This window comes from Zea mays, chromosome 6 (genome assembly GCF_902167145.1).
Source record: "Zea mays cultivar B73 chromosome 6, Zm-B73-REFERENCE-NAM-5.0, whole genome shotgun sequence".
NCBI lineage: Eukaryota > Viridiplantae > Streptophyta > Magnoliopsida > Poales > Poaceae > Zea > Zea mays.
Window position 1 is genome coordinate 91,954,763 of NC_050101.1, and position 20,646 is coordinate 91,975,408.

General features: G+C 45.3%; 2 pseudogenes; one reads left to right on the forward strand and one right to left on the reverse strand.

The window, feature by feature from the left end:
* Positions 1,333-2,280, reverse strand: LOC115072890 (LOC100381276-like pseudogene; annotated as a pseudogene).
* LOC103629549 (probable tRNA-splicing endonuclease subunit Sen2) lies at positions 14,764-20,390 on the forward strand (annotated as a pseudogene).
* The last annotated feature ends 256 nt before the right edge of the window (positions 20,391-20,646 follow it).

The window sequence follows — 20,646 nt, forward strand, 5'->3', positions numbered from 1 at the left end:
ACTACATGTACAGTAAAAGCGCACAATGAAGAAGTCAGATGTTAGGCTACGAAGTTAGAACGCACCGGACATATCCGGTGTGCCACCGGACTGTCCGGTGCAACTACAGGACAAAGAACTTCAACGATCAACCGCTCCAAACCCCAACGGCTTGCTGACGTGGCACGCACTGGACAGTGAACAATGTCATGTCCGGTGCACCACCGGACCATCCGATGCGCCATCGACAACAACGGCTAGAATAGTGGTTGGGGCTATAAATACCCCCAACCACCTCCATTCAAGCCATCCAAGTTTTCTGAAGTTCACATTCAATACAGGAGCAATAGCATTCACTCCAAGACACATTCCAAAGATCAAATCCCCTCCAAGCCTCAAAATCAACTCAATTGCTTAGTGACTTGAGAGAGGGTGTTTTGTGTTCTTTTGTTGCTCTTGTTGCTTGGATTGCTTTCTCCTTTCTATTCTCATTCTTCTAAGGGATTTGTAAAGCTAACAAGATACACCTAAGTGTGTGGTGATCCTTGCGGGGTCTTAGTGACGCAAGTGATTAAGGAGAAGCCTCGACCGGTCTGTGTGACCGATTGAGAGAGGGAAAGGGTTAGAATAGACCTAGCCTTTGTGGCCTTCTCAACGAGGACTAGGTTCTTAGGAATCGAACCTCGGTAAACAAATCACTATGTTAACTTGCATTGATCTTCACTTGATTTGTTTCCCCTCATTCCCCTCTCTAAAGTTCCCTTGTTCATATTGATTTGAGTTTGCTCCCAAAAGTTATCCGCATTGATTGAGCAACTCTAGGCAAGGAAAACTATCTTTTGAACTCCGATTTAAATATAACGCTAACCCCGGTCTTAGTGCATGTTTAAAGATTATAAATTTCAGGTTTTACCTATTCAACCCCCCTCTAGGCGACTTTCAACAGCGATTCAGATACCTCACCCCTGTTGTAGGCAGCAATGGCCTTGTTATACTCCTACTTCAGCTTGTTGGCCTTCGCTACATAGGGAGCCTTGTCCTACAGTACGCAAACACGCGCACGTTAGGGTGTGTTTGGTTGGATGTACAAGGAGGAATGGAAGGGGATGGCCACAACTTCTATAGTGTTTGGATGAGAGTCACTTGAGGCTAGGTAAACATCGAAGTAATTTTTGGTGGTGGCGTGATCTAAAAAATCGAGGGGACGGTGTTGCCCCTGCCTCATCCTACTTTGACCTCAAACCAGAACATCATTAACCGATCAGAATGACCTTTTTTTAGCGAGCCTAACCACGACAACGACTACTCTAAGTAAGGAGGTGTAGTGTGTGGAGGGAGCTTAGCTTACCGATTCACTCAGGGATTTCCACCTGTCGCCGACAGCTTTTCCAACCTGGAAAGTTCAGTTCCACCTAGAAACAAGGGGGCAGAGGGCACAACAAAAATTAACAAACCACAAATCGAGCCGAGTATTATTTTTTTAAATACAAAAGTGGCTAATCGCAGAGTCAAAGGAGTTTAGCACTATCGATTCCATCTGTGATGGGGAAAACTTACCGCAGCAACAGACTTGATCTTCGGGTTCTTCTCCTTGAACTCCTTTCGGAACTCGCCCCTGCATAGAGACAAAAACAAACAAATCGAATGACAATGCTAGAAATATCTCCAAAAAAAAGGAGGAGGCGAGATACAAATAGAACTGACGTCACACATTAACACAAAGAAAGCATTGGGAGCCCTCTTGGGCTTGTTGGGGTCCTTGCCGGCCTTCGCCTTCCTACCCTTGGTCGGCTTCTCTGCTCCCTTGCTCTTCACCGCCAGTCTATAGAAATCAATCAAACCGACAAGACAGCGACGACAACCCCAAAACACAGACCACAAAAGTCAAAAGCTAGTCGCGGCGACGCATAGCAATAACAACATAAATCGGACTCAGACACCACGGGGCAGATCTGCATGACGGAAACCTAGGATGAAAATCGCGAGATTCGTCGCACTTACTTGGCTTGGGGCTTGGTGGCGCCCTTGGATTTGCCCCCCCCCACCCCCCCTCATGGCGATCGTATCCGCGCGGTGTGGAGCGAATCATGCTCGCGGCCGGATGAATCGAGGGTGGCGGCCCGTGGGGAGTAGGAAGGGAGGTGACTGACGCTGCAGGAGGAGATGCAGGGGAAAAGAAGGAAGGCGTGGCTCAAGGGCACATCTGTGATTCCGCGCGAGCAGCGAGGGCCCGCACCCGCCTCCCAATTTGAATTCCCTCCCGTATCGGCCGGGACCTTTCCTCACCTCGGCCATGGACACATTACCCTACTGTCCTGCAGGGCCCAGCTGCCATCCGGTGGCTCGGACAGCGGCCGCTCACGTAGGAGGGGCGTCCTCGTCGTTTGCGGACACCCCGGGGGTTTCCGCGCAAAAGCGGCTGCTGCAGGGGCTCGGGCGCGATTTTGGAGAATTCGGGCAGGACGACAGAAACTGAAGGAGGGGACGGAGGAGGGTGTCTATCGCGCGGATCAGGACCACATGGCTGACAAGGGTCCGCGCGTTGGTGGCACGACAACATATATTTTCCCTGTGCGGGGGTGTGGAGAGGTGATGTGGTGTCACGTCACCGATCCGTGAGAGCGCGCCTTCTTGGCTGATGCACGGAGCCGCGACTGTGAGTGTTTCCGGATCCGACCATTTGAAATGTTCTTGGGCGTGCGGCAGAGTGCATGCAACCATAGGCCTGCCACCGTTGTCCGGTCCGGCTTTTGATTTCAGCAGCAGGTACATAAATGTGTCCCACAAGGCGAGGAGAGGGTTGTCAACTATTTCACTTTAAGAGTTGATTTGGTGGAGATGATCATGAGGGGATCAATAGGGAGGAATCCTCTTGCTATTCAAAATTAAATAGCAAGGTGGTTTCCTATCATGGATCCTCTCATGATCACTATCCACCAAATCAGCCCTAAAGAACCGCAACTCAATTGTTGGAACGGATTAGTAAACCCCTAAGCCATGTTTAATGGTAGAACCCGGATATGATCTAACAGAATTCTACTACTGCGTCAAACAACTGTCTTGCATAAACTTTGCTCAACATCAGATGCCGCTAGGTCGTACAGTAGTCGGATAATAAATGAGTCGTAGGTATAGCATGTCTATTAATGGTACAAGTAGCAAATGAAATAGACCAACAAATGAGCTAGGCCAATATTTCATCGAAAAGTAATCATGTTCGCATCGATTTGGGTTTTGAGGTTGGAACGCCCGGAGTAACTCATCATCAGGTATTCTTTTATTTTTACATTTAAACATATTCAAAATTCTAAATCTATATCTTGGAATTGGAAAACTAAAATGGAAAGAATGAGTCCATATAGCTTTAAAATAAAACTATAGGAGAGCTAAATTATGACTTGTATGGAGGAGGGGAGCCTGCAGACGCTTCACTGGCGATAGGTATCTTAAGCATGTTTTTGTGTAAAACATTGTTTTATACTTAAAAAAGATGTGTGAGAATAATAGATAAGATGAGAGATATGATGGGTGAGATGTTGGAGACAGTCTAATAACTCCTTGGATGTGAAGAAAGTTTAAAAATACTTAAATAAGATCATCGCCACAAATATCCTTTTTTCGATCTTTTTGTTCTGAAGTATAGTTTTGAAAATTCAAATATTTTAAATATAAAAAATGAAAAAGACACTATCAGCCTCCAAAGACCAAAGCCCATTATAAGCGCGCGAATACCCCAGCAGCCCATACCAGCCCACACAACACAAAGCGCTGAGGCCCGTCTGAGTAGCCCACAACTTCCTCGCACACCTTAGAGTAGCCATTTGTGTGACAAAAATTTACGCTTAGACCCCAGGAAAACTTATTTCCCGTTTTGGACCCGATCCTCGGCGCCATAACCAATGGCGCCGAGGTAACACAGCTCGGCGCCATAGGCTATGGCGCCGAGCTAGGATTTAGCCGCGCGGTCCGTTTCTTCACCGCGTTTCTCTTCTCTGTTTCTTCATCGCCGCTTCTTCTCTCCTCTCACCGCGCCGCCTCTGCTCTCACCGGAGTGCCCCGCCCCCATGACTGGCCGGGGTCGCCTAGACCGCCCTCGGCGCCGCCACAAATCATAAGCTACGTACGTTAAAACCGCCACAAAGGTAGAAGAAGCGAGCAGCCATGTCTGGATGTTTGGATTGACATACCCAAGCCAATCTAGCACAGTCACAGTTAGGCACAGCAAGTTAAGGAGGAACATGAACATCCTTACTAGATATGTCCGGATATAACTCCCGAGGACGACCTCTCTTCTGCCACAACGCCTCCCCTGTACATGTCTTTCATCTAAGAAACGATTATAATTAACACATGTACCTAATAGACTTTATAATCGGATTTCACAAACTATCAAATCAAATGTATTCATCATATGAACTATACTATATATTCTAGGAGCAACAATGGAAACTAATAATTGAAAAATTACAACCCAATATACAAAACGAATCATGAGACATCATACCTTGGTCTACGAAGTATTCCAACTCGAATATTTGAATAGAGCAACTTTGAAGAAATTTTGAATTGAGGAGAAATGAGTTCTTCTCGGCCAGCAGCGCGACCGTTTTATATGCCTCCCTTGCTCAGCGCCAAGATCTGTGGCGATGAGCTAGGAGGCCGTGTCGACGCCACGCTAGCCCTAGCCGCCGGGAGCCACCAGCGCCATGTCAGAGCTCGGCGCCATAGGCTGTGTTACCTCGGCGACATAGCCTATGATGCTAAGTATCAGGTCCAAAACGGGAAATAAGTTTTCCAGAGGTCTAAGTGTGAATTTTTGTCACAAAAATGGCAAAAAATTCTGCAGCAGCGGTGCCGGAGCGTGGCTTCTGCGAGAATGGGACGATGAGCGTCCATTTCCCGTTGAGCCCCGCTCCCTCCCGCTCCTAGCCATCGGGGCATCCGCTGCATCAGATTATGTAGGATCTAGGGCAACGCTGCCACTCACGGCCTTGTCCCACTCTAGATTGGTGGAGCCTGCAACCCCACCTAACGGTGGTGTTACTCCAGGGCGACCCCTGTGGACGCCGTAGTAGCGACACGTGCAGCAAGCAGATACATGTCTGGCCTCTTGCTCCTGCACAAGGTGAGCTGATCTCTGTTCTAGTACCTGTTGGGGGTCTGCTTCGTCGCCGAAGGTCCTGTAAGAAGAAACACCTTCGGAAGATCAGCATAAAAATAACGCTGAAGCTACCTTCCAGGGAGCTTTGGCATAACGACACACCTTGAGACGAAGGGTTGCACCGACTTAAAGATGAAAAGACAGATCGACCCATGATAATTTGTGTCATGATTATAATTAGTTGTAAAGGGCATAAATGTAATTTTGATCGAGCTGCGTCACGTGCCTATAAATAGATGAACAATACCCTCGTACTGTTCACGCTGACTTGTATTCACTTGTGCGTCATGCTTGGACTTTTCAACTTCTGTAAAGCCGAAGTTACAAATGTAATCTAATGTTGTTCTTATTTATTCATGATAATATAATAAAGATATATTGATAATGTCATATGATTATTCATGTTATTTTTCATGTTTCATATACTTCGTCTTTCATTAACATGTACTGTGATGATGAAGGTACGTCCTTCATAGCCTTCGTCCGAAGATCGTTATATCCTAATGGAAATAATGCTTCGAAGGACGAAGGACATTAACCATTAACCTCTTTTTGTGTTGCCTTGTTCTTAATTCATAGCATTTGAGAACAAGTCACCAACATTGGCGCCCACCTCCGGTGAACTCACTTCCACTTTTGACCTGATGGCTTCGTTCTGCAACCAAGTCGAAGCACCTTCAGCTACGAAGCTGGTGCTTCCGATAACCGGTGGCTCAGGTTCAGAGCCGGCTAACAAGAAGCAGAAGAAGGAAGCACAGAGAAGGGTACAACATGTTGGGGTGCAGGGACCCTTCATCAAGTCAAAATGGTCCCAGATCCAATCACCTTCTCCCAGGAGGACCTTCAGCTCAAAGATTACCCTCACAATGATGTTATGGTAATCTCTTGTGTCATCAAGGGATTTCTGGTCCATAATGTTCTGGTTGATATAGGCAGCGCAGCGGATATCATATTTGCTAAGGCCTTCAGACAAATGCAAGAACTTGAGGATAAGATTCATGATGCTACACACCCTCTTTGTGGCTTCGGAGGAAGGCAGATTGTAGCACTCGGCCAAATCACAATGCCAGTGACCTTCGGCTTTGTTCATAACACAAGGACTGAACAGGTTGTCTTTGACATTGTTGACATGGAGTACCCCTATAATGCAATCATTGGTCGAGGGACACTTAATGCTTTCGAAGCAATACTTCATCCAGCATACTTATGCATGAATATACCTTCGGACCAAGGGCCCATTGCTATTCATGGGAGTCAAGAAGCTGCCAGAAAGGCCGAAGGAAACTGGACAGATTCAAAGACAATTCAAAATATAGATGGAGCCGAAGCCTATGAGCAGTATAGATACAAAAGAGAGAAGGCTGCTTCGGCGGATCAGCCAAAGCCTATGCTCCTATGTGAAGACATAGCAGAGCAAAGGGTATTGCTGGGGTCTTAGCTATCTGAAGAACAAGAGAGGACTTTGCTAAGATTCTTATTCAACAACAAAGATGTCTTTGCTTGGTCAGCCAATGATCTCTGTGGTGTCAACAGAGATGTCATTGAACATTCACTCAATGTGGATCCATCCTTCAGGCCAAGAAAACAAAGGCTTCGGAAAATGTCTGAGGACAAAGTTGAAGGTGCTCGGAACGAAGTGAAGAGACTTCTTAGTGCTGGAGTTATTAGAGAGGTGAAATACCCAGAGTGGCTAGCCAACACTGTTATGGTGAAGAAGGCCAACGGTAAATGGAGAATGTGCATTGATTTTACAGATCTTAACAAGGCTTGTCCAAAGAACGAGTTCCCATTGCCGAGAATAGACTCTCTAGTAGATGCAACAGCTTCTTCAGAGCTCATCAGTCTACTGGACTGTTACTCAGGCTACCACCAAATCTGGATGAAGAAGGAAGATGAGCCGAAGACTAGCTTCATAACCCCAAGTGGCACATATTGCTATCTTTGGATGCCCGAGGGGCTTAAAAATGCTGGAGGAAGCTTCAGCAGAATGAAAGTCAGGGTCCTTCATTCTCAAATAGGCAGGAATGTGCTGACCTATGTTGATGATATCATAGTCAAAAGCACGAAGCAAGAAAATCACATTGCCGATTTGCAAGAGACATTTGCCAATTTCAGGCAAGCTGGTCTGAAGTTAAATCCAAAAAAGTGTGTTTTTGGGGTGAAGAAGGGCAAGTTCCTTGGCTGTCTAGTATCAACGAAGGGAATTGAAGCCAACCCAAGCAAGATTGAAGCTATCCTTCGGATGGAGCCGCCAAGTACAAAGAAAGGGGCTCAACGGTTGGCAGGTAGATTAGCATCATTAAACAGATTCATATCCAGATCAGCAGAAAGAAATCTGCCATTCTTTGAAATACTGAAGTCAGTCGAAGTTTTTCAATGGGGCCCGGCTCAGCAAAAAGCCTTCGAAGAGTTGAAGCAATACTTGATTGATTTAACAACACTAACTCCACCTTCGCTAGGGGCTCCATTGCTCTTATATGTGGCAGCTTCGCACTCTGCAGTGAGTGTGGCGCTTGTACAGGAGAAGCTAGATGGCCAAGTCAAAAAGCAAGCTCCAGTGTACTTCGTCTGAGAAATTTTAAGTTTGTCAAAGAAAAAATATACAGAATTGGAGAAGGTGTTGTATGCTGTGTTAATGGTCTCCAGAAAGCTTCGGCATTATTTTCAAGCATATCGCATAATTGTTCCTTCGCACAGCCTCTGAAGGACATAATGAGGAACAAAGAAGCTACTGGAAGGATTGGAAAATGGGTCGTGGAGCTTAACGAATTCACCATTGACTATGTGCATAGATCCTCAATTCAGTCCCAGGCATTAGCAGACTTCATCGCTGACTGGACGCCAGGGGCTCAGGAAGAAGAAATAAACAAAGACACTGAAGCTTGGACAGTGTTCTGCGATGGTTCTTGGGGAACCTTCGGTGCAGGAGTGGCTGCTGTCTTAGTGGCACCTTCGAAAGTCAGAACATGTTATGCAACCAAGCTTGACTTTAGTTGTACAAATAATATTGCTGAATACGAAGCACTTCTGTTGGGGCTTCAGAAGTTAAGGGCAATGGGAATAAGAAGGGTCATCCTGAAAACTGATTCTCAAGTCATTTCTGGCCATGTAGACAAAAGTAGCAAGGCAAGAGACCTGAAGCTTGAAAAATATTTGGATACAGTTCGAAGATTGGAGGCTTCTTTCGAAGGTTTTTCTGTCAAGAATATTCCAAGAGGTGAAAATGAGCATGCATATCTGCTAGCCAAATCAGCGGCTCAGGGGCTCCCTCTACCTTCGGAAGTATTTTTTGAAACATTAAAGGCACCTTCGGTTGAACTCATGGAGAGAGCAGTGCTTGTTATTTCTCCAGTACATAGTGAAGATTGGAGGACTGAAATTATATCTTTCCTCCAAGGTAATTGTCTTTCGATGATGAAGCTTATAATAAGAAAATGGAAGCAAGGACAAGACCGTATGTGATAATAGAAGGGGAATTATATAAACATGGAGTCTGTTCTCCACTTCTCAAGTGTTTATCAAGAGCTGAAGGTATTGAATTAATGAAGGAGATACATGCAGGTCTGTGTGGATCTCATATTGGGTCTAGGCCCTTGCTGGGAAAAGTGTTTAGACAAGGATTTTACTGGCCGAAGGCAGCTTCGGATGCAACAGAGCTAGTTCAAAAATGTGAAAATTGTCAAAAATGTGCAAGAGACCAGAAACAACCTTCATCTCTCACTCAACTAATACAGCCCACCTGGTCGTTGCAAAGATGGGGCCTGGATTTGTTAGGCCCACTTCCACTAGCGCAATGCAGTTTGAGATATGTTGTGGTGGCTGTAGAATATTTTTCTAAGTGGATTGAAGCGAAGCCTTTGGCTACAATAACTTCGATTATAGTCCAGAAATTCTTCTGGCAAAGTATTGTTTGTCGCTTCGGCGTGCCGAAGGCCATAACTGTGGACAATGGAACACAGTTTGATGCCAAAACTTTCAAGGATTTCTATGATTAGATTGGCACGAAGATTCATTTTGCATCAGTTAGGCATCTGGAGTCAAACGGGCTGGTCGAAAGAGCAAATGGCATTATAATGACAGGAATAATGAAGCTAATCTTCAATCAACTTAGAGGAAAGTGGCCAGATGAGTCGATTAAAGTGGTGTGGAGCCACAATACAACCATATCAAGATCAACATGTTTTACACCGTTTAAATTATTATTTGGTGATGAAGCTATAAGCCCAGAAGAAGCTAAAGCAGGGTCAATAAGAACAACATCTTCGGTGGAAGACGAAGTTGATTATCACATAGCAAAAGATACTATAGAAGGGACCAGACTTTAGGCTGTGGAGAACATCAATAAATATCAAGCTGAAACAATAAAATGGCATGACAGAAAAGTTCGGTTCAAAAATATTAAGCCAGGGCATTTGGTGCTTCGGAGAATGGCCAATCCGGACACAGTAGGCAAACTACAGCTGAAGTGGGAAGGACCTTTTTTGGTGGTATCTTCGTCAAGGCCTGGTTCTTACAGATTGAAGGATATGGACGGCAACGACATTCCTAGATCTTGGAATGCGGATGAGCTTCGACGATATTATGTGTAATTTGATGTAATCTTTTTTCATTTTTTCCTATGGCACCATTTTCCTTTCCAAAGGGGGAGAAAGGTTTTTAATGGGGCCATAGCTTGTAATTTTTCCTTTCTTATTTAGCTCCACGAGAGCCAAATCCCCCAAAAGATTGTAAAATGTAAAAACTGAGCATGCACCATCGAGTGCAGAAAAGGGAAAAAAGCAGGGAGAAGCTCAAAAGTCGTCCCCAAGGGGATGCAGAGCACGACAAAGCTACAAAAAAGTCGTTCCTAAGGGAGCGCAACGTAAGTTTTCTGCTCAAAAGTCATTCCTAAGGGAATGCACAGCCAAATACCGCCGAAATAGAAGGCAAAGAAGTTCAAAAGTCGTTCCTAAGTGGATGCAGAACTTACACCGAAAAATAAATGGTGAACACCGAAAAATAAACAGTGAAGAAGACTCCAAAGTTGTTCCTAAGGGGATGCAGAGTCTGGGTGTGGCTTCGGAAGCGTGTGTTCGGACATTCATTTGCACATTACATCACATCATTCATTGCATTCATACACATTCATTTAGACATTCGTAGGATCATCATCATCATATCATAGAGTACAAATAGATGCTTCGACTCTGATGACAAGGCTTCGATGAGTATACAAGAAGAAAAGTTATGCTTCGTTGTGTACGAAAAGAAGGGAAGGTGCTTTTCGCCTTCGGCTCAAAAAAATACAAGTTTCGTCCACATCAAAGCAGTTCATACATGGATGGAAAGGTAAAAATATATTACAAGGTATGGAAAAATTTACAGAGCAGTGTTTGATTCCTAAATTACAATATCTTTTGCAAAGTTAATTTAAAATTTCTCTAAGAGCTTTTTGCAGCAGCTTCATCAGTATCCGTCAAGCTTCGGATAATTGATCTTCGGTTTCGTCATCCTGTACATAACAAAGTGGTATAAGGTAAATAGAAATCTCAGGAAAAGGTAATCAACAGGTACAAGTTTAGTACCGGCTTGAGATGACTTCGAGCTTCGTCACCAGCTAAATTCCGCCCACCCTTCGTCCAAAGTTGAGTTATGAATCTATTTCCAATGCTTCGGGCCAGACTGGGGATGTTAGTTAAATCCGCTGGTGATAGGCTAAAGTTTGGCTTGTTCACGATCTTCCCATGCGTGCAACCAATCTTTATGAAAGCAACAGCTGTGCCGCGAGAAGCTAGCAAGGCACAGAAGTCATCGTGCCCAGCTATAACTTTGTCAAGCGCATCAACTTCGCCCTCAATATGTTCGAAGGTGCCTGACAGGTCTTCAACCGAAGGTTCAAATTTTTCAGAACTGGCTCCAACTGAGTTGAAGACCTGCTTCAGCCGTTGCACGCACTGGTTGCCGAAGTTTAGGCATTTGTCCTGAAGCTCTTTCAAGGATTTTTGCAAATTCGAACTCTTTTCGACTTCAACTTCAAGCTTCGCATCAAAGTTCTTCTTTTCTTGCTCGAAGTTTTCTGACTTCAAGAGGAGTTCACTGTTTAATCTGGTAATTTTGGCTTGAGCCTCTGCCAATGAACCCTCCATTGTTTGAAGAACAAAATCTTTCTTTTCAAGAGCAGCTTCATGATCTTTGATTTTACTTTCCAAGCCTTCAATTATAACCTCATTTTTCTTATCTTCGAGGTCCTGTTGCATCCTCAAGGCTTTACTTAGTAGCATACTCTGTACAAAACAACCTTCATCAGAAATCACCTTCATCGTAAAACAATAAAAAGCTGAGGGAAAAATTTTACCTTGAAATTAGAATAGAATAAACTGCCGATGATATGTTGTCGCCGGTAGCGACTGATGTCAGCTTCAAGCTTCGGGAAACCAACACTCTTCGACAGAGTGCTGATAACCTTCGCTCTAGTTCAATCTCGAATACATCCTAAGCTTTCTTCATTAATTCCGCCGAAGAGCATCGCTCCTGGCTGGTAGCCACAGGATATAGCATACTCATGCACCAATTATATTTTGAAAATTGAAGCCTTTTTCCTACGAAATATCTCTGGCGATTTCCTTCCCTTTTTCAGGCACTGTGGCCAGGGTTTCTTTGGTGGCTGCAGCAGCTTCTTCCGCGGCCATATCCAAGAGCATTTTATCAATATCAGATAATGTGCTCTTCAGATTGGTTTCTTCAGCAGTTGTAGCTTCAGCAGTAGCAGCTTCGGTAGGAGCAGCTTTGATAGAAGCAGCAACTTCGGCAGCTGGTGTTATTTTTGACGCTGAGGCCGGCGGTGGCGTTTCCTCAATAGCTTGCATTACAGTAATAATCCTTCGCCTTTTTGGCCCAGCCGTCTTCTTGGCTGCCGAAGGCTCCTCCTTTATTTGTAAAAGCTTCATCAGTTGCGGCCCCAGTGGACTTAGCTTGATAGGTAAGGATTATGTCATTACCTTTAGAATTTATTCTATTTCAGCAGCAGAAGGCATTGAAGGAGTTTCCTCCTCTATCTTAGCTGCTTTTGGCTTTGGAGCGGCAGCCTTTCTCTTCTTCGAAGCAGCCACCTTTGACTCAGGACTGGATTTTCTCTTTTTCAGAGCTTCTTCATCTTCTTTCACCATCCTAGCAGCTTGTCTGCTCAGAACACAAACAATCCTCCTTCTCTTTTGCCCTTCGGCACCCTTGTTCAATCGCTCATAGTCAGGGTATTCAAAGTTCAAGGCATCCATCACCCAATTCAACCTTCGTTTTGGTCGGGTGCCAAAGGCTGCAGTCATCAGCTGATCTTCTTTTCAGTGTAATTGCCCAAAATTTCGTTGCACATAGTTTCTATCATTTCTAACCATTCTTGGCATGGCCCTTTGAATTGTTTCTCAAATTTGAAGCGATAAGGCAGTCAAACAAGTTCATTCTTTTCCTTTGTCCCCTTCAGCTTCGGCATATTCCATTCACTCAACGTCGGGGACACCCTGTTGGCTAGGTACTCTTGCACCAGATCTCTAGTGCTGATCTATTCAGCCACTACCCTGAATTCTGCTACAGCTTGTTGGCATGGTGACCCCGACGACATGAGGCACAAGGGCCTAGTCAGTCCAAAGCTTAAACTCAATGGGCTTAGGACCATCGTCTTTAACTTATCCCTCTTCTTCTCATCGGCCTTGATATAGAACCATTCACTTTTCTAGCCGGTTGGCCACTTGGTGCGATAGCTAAGCACCGGGGTCTTCATATCCTTGCGATATGCAAAGTTGTAACAGCCAAAGTTATCATGCAGCCCGTCTTCTCTGGCCTTTGTCTGGTAATGCAGCTCATGCACTCGGCAGAAAGCTTCAGCATTCGGGTCCATTCTCTGGCTTCGAAGAGCCCAGATGAAGACGCTAAACCTAACAATAGCGTTAGGGGTCAGCTGATGAAGATAGATCTCATAATTATCCAAAACTTCCCCAATCATCTCGTTCAAGGGAAACCACAACCCGGCTCTGAAAAAGCTCTTAAAAACCACTACTTCATCATTTTTGGGCTCTGGAGTGGTTTCTTCTCCGGCAAAACGAATAAGTTTCTTTTTAGTTTCTCCAAAGTAGCTCAACTTCATCATCATGGGTACATCAGCCTCAGACACAGTAGATTTTCCAAAGTCCAAGTGGCTGGGTTTTGCTGGGATGAGTGTGTTATAGTCTTCCTCTTCTTCATCAACATCTTCTTCTTCGATGTCAGCCTGTTCAGCTTCAACAGTAGGTGCACCTTCGTCAGTAGCTCCCTCCATCACAACCAGTCCCGATTGTCTCATCACTTCAGAGATCGGGGCAGTCTCGGTCGCTTCGGCCTCCTCTCCATCACGGGTCACCCTCGCAGTTGAACGTACTCTGGCCATCTGATGTTGAATCTCTTACAATTCTTACAAAGTTGATGATTTTTTTACAGTTTTGACGAAGCTCCCTCTTATGCTGAAGCTAAATCAAAACGATGCTTTTCTAGAGAATGCGATGAAAAAGCTTCGGCTATGGTTAAATTTTTTAGCAGCACAACAGTACAATGGCAATGAATGTTGTGGTAACTTCACACCTACCCGTCTGTTTATATAGTGCTGCAGGTGTGAAGGTGAATCGTCAAGCTGCCTGCACCCGCTGAGCAGTTACCCGCACCCACTGAACGGTGGACCACTCGGCGCGTGGGAGGTGCTAGGCGTGTATCCACCGAATGGTGGGCCACCTCGCGCTCAGAATATTTTAATCGTTTCTTGGCAACGAGCTCAGGGAAGGTGTTTTTCGGACCTTCGGCATTTCGAAGCCTTGGAGATTTTTTCACGGATCAAGCTCGTTAGGAAAAACGATCTAGCACCGCGAAGGGGCTACTGTTGGGGGTCTGCTTCGTCGCCGAAGGTCTTGTAAGAAGAAACACCTTCGGAAGATCAGCACAAAAATAACGCCGAAGCTACCTTCTAGGGAGCTTCGGCATAACGACACGCTTTGAGACGAAGGGTTGCACCGACTTAAAGATGAAAAGACAGATCGGCCCATGATAATTTGTGTCATGATTGTAATTAGTTGTAAAGGGCATAAATGTAATTTTGATCGGGCTACGTCCTGTGCCTATAAATAGATGAACAGTACCCCGTACTGTTCATGCTCACTTGTATTCACTTGTGCGTCACGCTTGGACTTTTCACCTTCTGTCAAGCCGAAGGTACAAATATAATTCAATGTTGTTCTTATTTCTTCATGATAATATAATAAAGATATATTGATAATGTCATATGATTATTCATGTTATTTCTCATGTTTCATATACTTCGTCTTTCATTAACATGTACTGTGATGATGAAGGTACGTCCTTCATAGCCTTCGTCCGAAGATTGTTATATCCTAATGGAAATCATGCTTCGAAGGACGAAGGACATTAACCATTAACCTCATTTTGTGTTGCCTTGTTCTTAATTCATAGCATTTGAGAACAAGTCACCAACAATACATTTCCTTTGTTTTGTGTTTGTGTCAACATGTGTGTGTTTTGTTTCCCCTTTTCATCGATGTCGTAGATGTCATGCTCGTAGATTTGTGGATTGCCGATTTCTATCAAGCCTCACGTCGTGCCATCAGCTTATGGATTTGCCAGGTCCCAGATGGAAGAAGGGCAAGGATGGCAATAGCTTTGCAGCACTCGCAGCAGCCAATCACATGTCCACTTGTCCAGCATAGTCGCCGAGCTCCAGGCTTCACTGAGGGACTCAGAAGCCGTAGTGGTTCAAGCTGCACCACACTAGGGACGCGCTTCTCAAGGTAGGGCCACACTAAGCTGCGCTTTTGAACCGCATCGCCTTTTGGCCTGGCCGTGGAAAGTGCAAGCGCGAAGAGGCAGTGGTTCCAGCCGGTCCTAAGGAGGTGTTTTTCCTTTGCCACGCCCTTAAAGACTAGTTTGGGAAACCTATTTTTCTAAGAGATTTTTATTTTCCCAAAATAAATTAGTTCATTTTTTCTTGGAAAAATAAGAATCCCTAGAGAAAATGGTGTTTCCAAACTAGCTCTAAGTGCATCAGCGTCACGATTGAGTCGGAGAAGAAGGCCTGGGTGGGTGTACCGGAGTTGTGGGGTCTCTTGGCCTTCGCGTCAGAGCAATTGAAAAGGAAATGTGCCATTAGGCTATTTCTACATTGTTTTGGTGGTTAGATGTTTAACACATTTTTGTTTAGACTAACATAAGAAATGAGCATAGGTACATTAAGTAAATTGGGCTCGGAAGAGGACAAAGTCAAAATCTGTATGGACTGAGTAAAAAGGTAAGCTTTGGACACTTAGTCAATTGTTTTGTGTGCTGATCATATTTGTCTAAGTGCCAGCGACTTTATGAAGTCAAGTCAAAAAGAGCAAAATAGAACAAATAAAGAAAAGCGTGCTAGACTGAAGAGCACCGGACGGTCCGGTGCCACCCACCAGACAGTTCGGTGCACGATCCGACCAACTGCCTACTCTCGGGAATTCTAGCCTACGTCGACTATAATTCACCGCACTACAGGAAACGCATAAATTTTCGTGGGCCGGGCTATTTTCGTCGGTCGGCCCACGAAAATACAACGTTATTTTCGTCAGCCCTAGTGACCCACGAAAATATGGCCTATTTTCGTGGGCCAGGCTATATTTTCGTCGGCCTGCCGACGAAAATACGAAAGTTATTTTCGTCGGTCTCCACACCGACGAAAATGCTGTCTATTTTCGTCGGTCCTCCTTTCCTCTCTTTTCATTTCCCATCTCTCTCTGCGCCGTCCCGTGCTCCCTCCGCTAGTTCTCCCAATTCCTTCCCCACCTCCTCGGTCGTCGCCTCCCCCAGAGAGCAGGAGCCGCCTCGTCCCTGCCGGTCCCGACCCCGACCCCCATCCCGTCCGCGCCCAACGCCATGAATCCCGAGTAGTAAGTTCCCTATCCCTCCTCGCTTCCGATTGGGTCGGTGATGGGCTCGTCGAATCCCCCGCCGGCAGCGCGCACTCGTCCATGCGGTCCCGGTCGCGATCCCGCGTCATGGACCGGTCCTACTCGGCCGGCGTCCGCGCCACGCCGGTCGTGCTCAATGTCCCAGTGTGCTCGCGCCCGGTGTTCGGGTTCTTCAAGGAGAAGAAAGAGGCCGCAAACGCCGCCTCGGCGCGGGCGCGATTGGCGTTGGCCCGGAGGACTGCTGCGGGTACCGCCCCGCCAGCCGGCGGAGCGAGCGCCAGAGATCTTGGCAGTGGTAACTGACATCCGTCATTTTGGTCGACCATTTGGAGCGGTCTAGTATCATTAGCACTAGAAGTAGACGGCATTTGGAGTTCTTCAGTCCGAAAAAAAAAGAAAATAGATCGAAAAAACAGTTTGGGAAGTAGCCTGCGTTTGGAGTTTGGGACACGATTGGGTGGGAGGATAGTTTGGTGAGCTGATTTCGCTTCGTGAGGCCAGAGAGTTTTTTTGCGATCAACAAACCCGTCCGCTTTGGTCCTGTAAATTCTGTCCGCCCCGTGGTTGCCCAGTCGGGTCGTGTCGTCGCCGCCGGAGAGGAGCAAGATTAATATTGGGGGAGGCAAGCCAGTCGATGCGGGATGCGAATAATATTGGGGCAAGAACAGGGAACTGTTGGAGGGCTTAAAATGAGTTTTTTCCCTTAAAACGTTTTTTAGTGTTGGTTTACGGGTTCTCTTGGAGATGCTCTTAGTCCAGTGTTTGGAGTCTTAGTTTTTTAGTGTCAGTAATAAAAAAGTGTATTATTGGATTTATACAGTACAGTGAATTAAGTGATGATGCCGTTTTAGGTGCTTAAGATATATGTTTTTTTCATCAGGAAGCTGATTCCACCTGTGTTAGTTCCAATTCGATGCCTCGTGCTATCTATATTATCTCCCTGCACTAATTGACATATCAGAATGTAGATTAGCTGTTATTGTCTGGAAGAAATGTGCTCAAATACAATATTAGAAGTGCTTAATGCCATAGTCCAAGTGTTCCTAGACTATCAGGAAAACTGTGTTCCCTACCTGTTTCCTTATTTCTTCATTATTACTGTGACAGGGACATAAGCAGTGGCTGGCAGAAGTACAGTTCCTTGGTGTTCTGGAGCACCCAAATCTTGATAATTGTTCTACATCCGGCTTTCACAGGTAGCTAGTGTTTTCTGATTAGGCTAACTAGTTACATGCTCTATCATGGCTTTTCGGAATTAGTGTGGATGAAAATATTGTTTAGCATATACTGGTCAGCATATTGTTTATTATGTAGCTATCGTGTAGTTTTCTGTGTTGGCAACCATCATGTTGTTGTTTATTTGCAGGTTTTAGAAACATCACTTTATAGGGGAGGTGCTGCCGAATTTTTTATTGACAATAATATTTTTTGTACATAGGTGTTCTTCCGACTAGATCTTCTCCACCGTTAGCTAGACTCGTACATTATTCTCAAGTATACATTGTTTTCGTAATTTCTCAGGTATACATTATTCTCAGTTTTAATCGTTAACCGTAGCGAACCGTATGTGTCACCCGTTCGGGAACGGCGAACGTCACACTGGCTTGTGAGGTTTGCCGTTCCGGAATTGTCCACGTATTTTGGACAGCCTGAGAGTGTAGGCCGATGCTTGTGATTTGTGACATGTGCCTTACGATTGACGGGGAATTTCGGTTGTGTAACCCAGTTGTTCTCCAACACACCGTGTTCAGGCGTGTGCTTGGAGAGCAGCGGGGTTATGCTGCCGAAATTTCACGGCAATCGTAGGCTACACGTCACAAATCACAAGCATCGGCCTACACTCTTGGGTGGGTTTAGGGCCTTTACCTAATAGGGAGTTCACCTAAGCCACGGACGATCGTTGATGTTATTTGTCTTTTGTTTAATTAGCCTTTGAAATGGACGGTGATCGGAGGGTGATGTATGACGGGTGGAGAAAGGATGGGGCACATTCGAATGAATGGATGGTTGTAACAAAGGCTTTTCTTGAGCATGCTTTCAAAGACGCAACTGGTCGTCTAGTGAAGTGTCCTTGCAATCGTTGCGAGAACAAGTGGCCTCAGAAGAAGGAAGAAATGGAGAAACACCTTTGCAAAAGTGGGTTTATGCCGAACTACCTTGTATGGTACTGGCATGGAGAGTGTATTAGACACGTTGACGCAGAGGTGGAACTTGATGATGATCATGATAGGATGGACGACATGTTGCATGATCTTGGTAGGGAGGTTGAAATGAACGCTGAGGAGCCGGGGCAGCTTCCACGTGATGCTCAGGAATTCTTCCGGCTACTCGCCGCGGGGGAAGAGAGACTGCACGAGCACACTCAGATGTCAGTTCTTGGGACTCTCACAAGACTAATGGCGATAAAGTCGAAGCACAACATTTCAAACAGTGCTTACAACGACATCGTCCAACTAATGGGCGAGGTTCTCCCGGAGAATCATAAGTTGCCAAAGAATATGTACTTCGCAAAGAAGATGTTGGCTGGTCTTGGGATGACATATGAGAAGATCGACGTGTGTCCCAACAGTTGCATGCTATTCTTTGAGGCCCACGAAAATAGCTTGTATTTTCGTCGGCCAAAGGGGCCCACGTAAATAGCTGCTGTATTTTCGTCGGCCTTGGACAAACCGACGAAAATATGTTATTTTCGTCGGTGCCGATGAAAATAGTTGCTTATTTTCGTCTAACATATTTTCGGCGGCTATTTTCGTCGGTATGCCGACGAAAATAATCTATTTTCGTCGGTTTAAGCTTATTTTCGTGGGTTTTTGGCCCATGAAAATTTAGGCGTTTCCTGTAGTGTCGGGCGGTCCGTGCGAAGCGTCGGACAATCTGGTGTGCCAGCCGCCAATGACTAGCTGCCACATTGGCCGAGGGCCAACGATCAAGTGGAGCACCGGACAGTCTGGTGCTCCCTAGAACAGGAAACTAGCCAATCACGCGATTGTGTGCCCGTACACTGTTCACTGTCCGGTGGGCACTGGACAGTCCAGTGCACCCGCGGACGGAAGGCAACCAGGGCCTTCCAAATGGAGCTCCAACGGCTCCTAGGTCCCTTGGGGCTATAAAAGGGACCCCTAGGCGTATGGAGCTCCACACCAAGCAGTCATTGAACATCCTACAACGCCGAGACATCGAATTCACGCCTTTGCTTTAGTAGATAGAGATTTGGGCACTTGTTTTGAGCTATAACATCGATGTGCTGTCTTTGTGCTTTTCTCTCTTGACTTGTGTGCTTGAGTTGCTGTGAGTCTTGTCTCGTGTATTTGATTCTACTCTCCCCTACTATTGTGGTTCACTTGAGATCAACTATGTACTGGTGAGAGACTTCAACTTGTGGAGATTCCTCACAAAGGGAAAACTTGAGATAAGGAAGAAAACTGTGGTACTCAAGTTTGATCTTTGGATCATTTGAGAGGGGTTGATTGCAACCCTTGATCGAAAGAGGTCACCACAACGTGGAGTAGGCATTGGCCGAACCATGGGATAAAATCGCCATGTCACTTGTTTTTCCATAGAGTTCTCACATAATCACTTGTGTTATTGTTCCTAAGTTAAATACATATCTTAAAGGGGTAATCAAGTGAAGAGTTCTCTTCTTCTCTCTACCTATATTCGTATCAACTTAGTTTTGATTCTTCTAACATTTATTATAAACCAAGTTTGTCTTGTTTAGAGTTGATTTTTGTAGGATCATCTATTCACGCCCCTCTAGATGCTCTTAGCAATTTCCGGAGATGTACAAGGCATATGAACACCTGAGGCTGAAGAATTGGGTTGTAAAGTCAGGGTTGCAGTATGGGGCAGACTTTGTAACTTACCGTCATCAGCCGACACTTGTGCACTCAGAGTTTGCAGTGATTGTGGCTTCAAAAGGCAAAGCATTCAGCACTAGGTGTGGCTGCATGAAGCTCTGGTCTGAGCTACTCTGTGCGCTGCGGGCCTCTGAAAGTGTAGCCAAGACGTTGTTGTTTCTGACCATCAGCACAAAGTGCTGCGAGCTGGGATCCTTGGATTGTTTGGAACATATGGTTGTTCATGAGAGGGAAATTACGAGATGGCTACCGCAGCAGTGCCGTGGGCATCAAGACAAACTACATAGAGAAGAAACCAACACGGATGGGCAAAGACAAGAATCCTGCAAAGTATCAAGCAACGAAGAACAAGAGCATACAAGTGGGGATGTAGTGTTTAGCTATTGGGGTGTAGTGCTAAGCTTTACAATTCTTTCTAGCTTACTTGTCTACAAGCTGAAATTTTGACCAAAGAGTTTCGTGTTTCTGTGTACTCATGTTGATGAACGTGAATATTGCAATTACATGTTGGTAATTTGTTGTGATTCAAATTGAGGTTTCTACATATCTTGGACCGAATAATATTTGTATCATTGCTTCTCAGTAATCCTTTTTTTGTTATCACTTCTCATCACTGTTTTGGACTAGCAATTATCTAGTCTGGAGGACTAGAGACCTTACTATGTGCATGACCTATACCACTGGAGGTCCGGAGCATATTGAA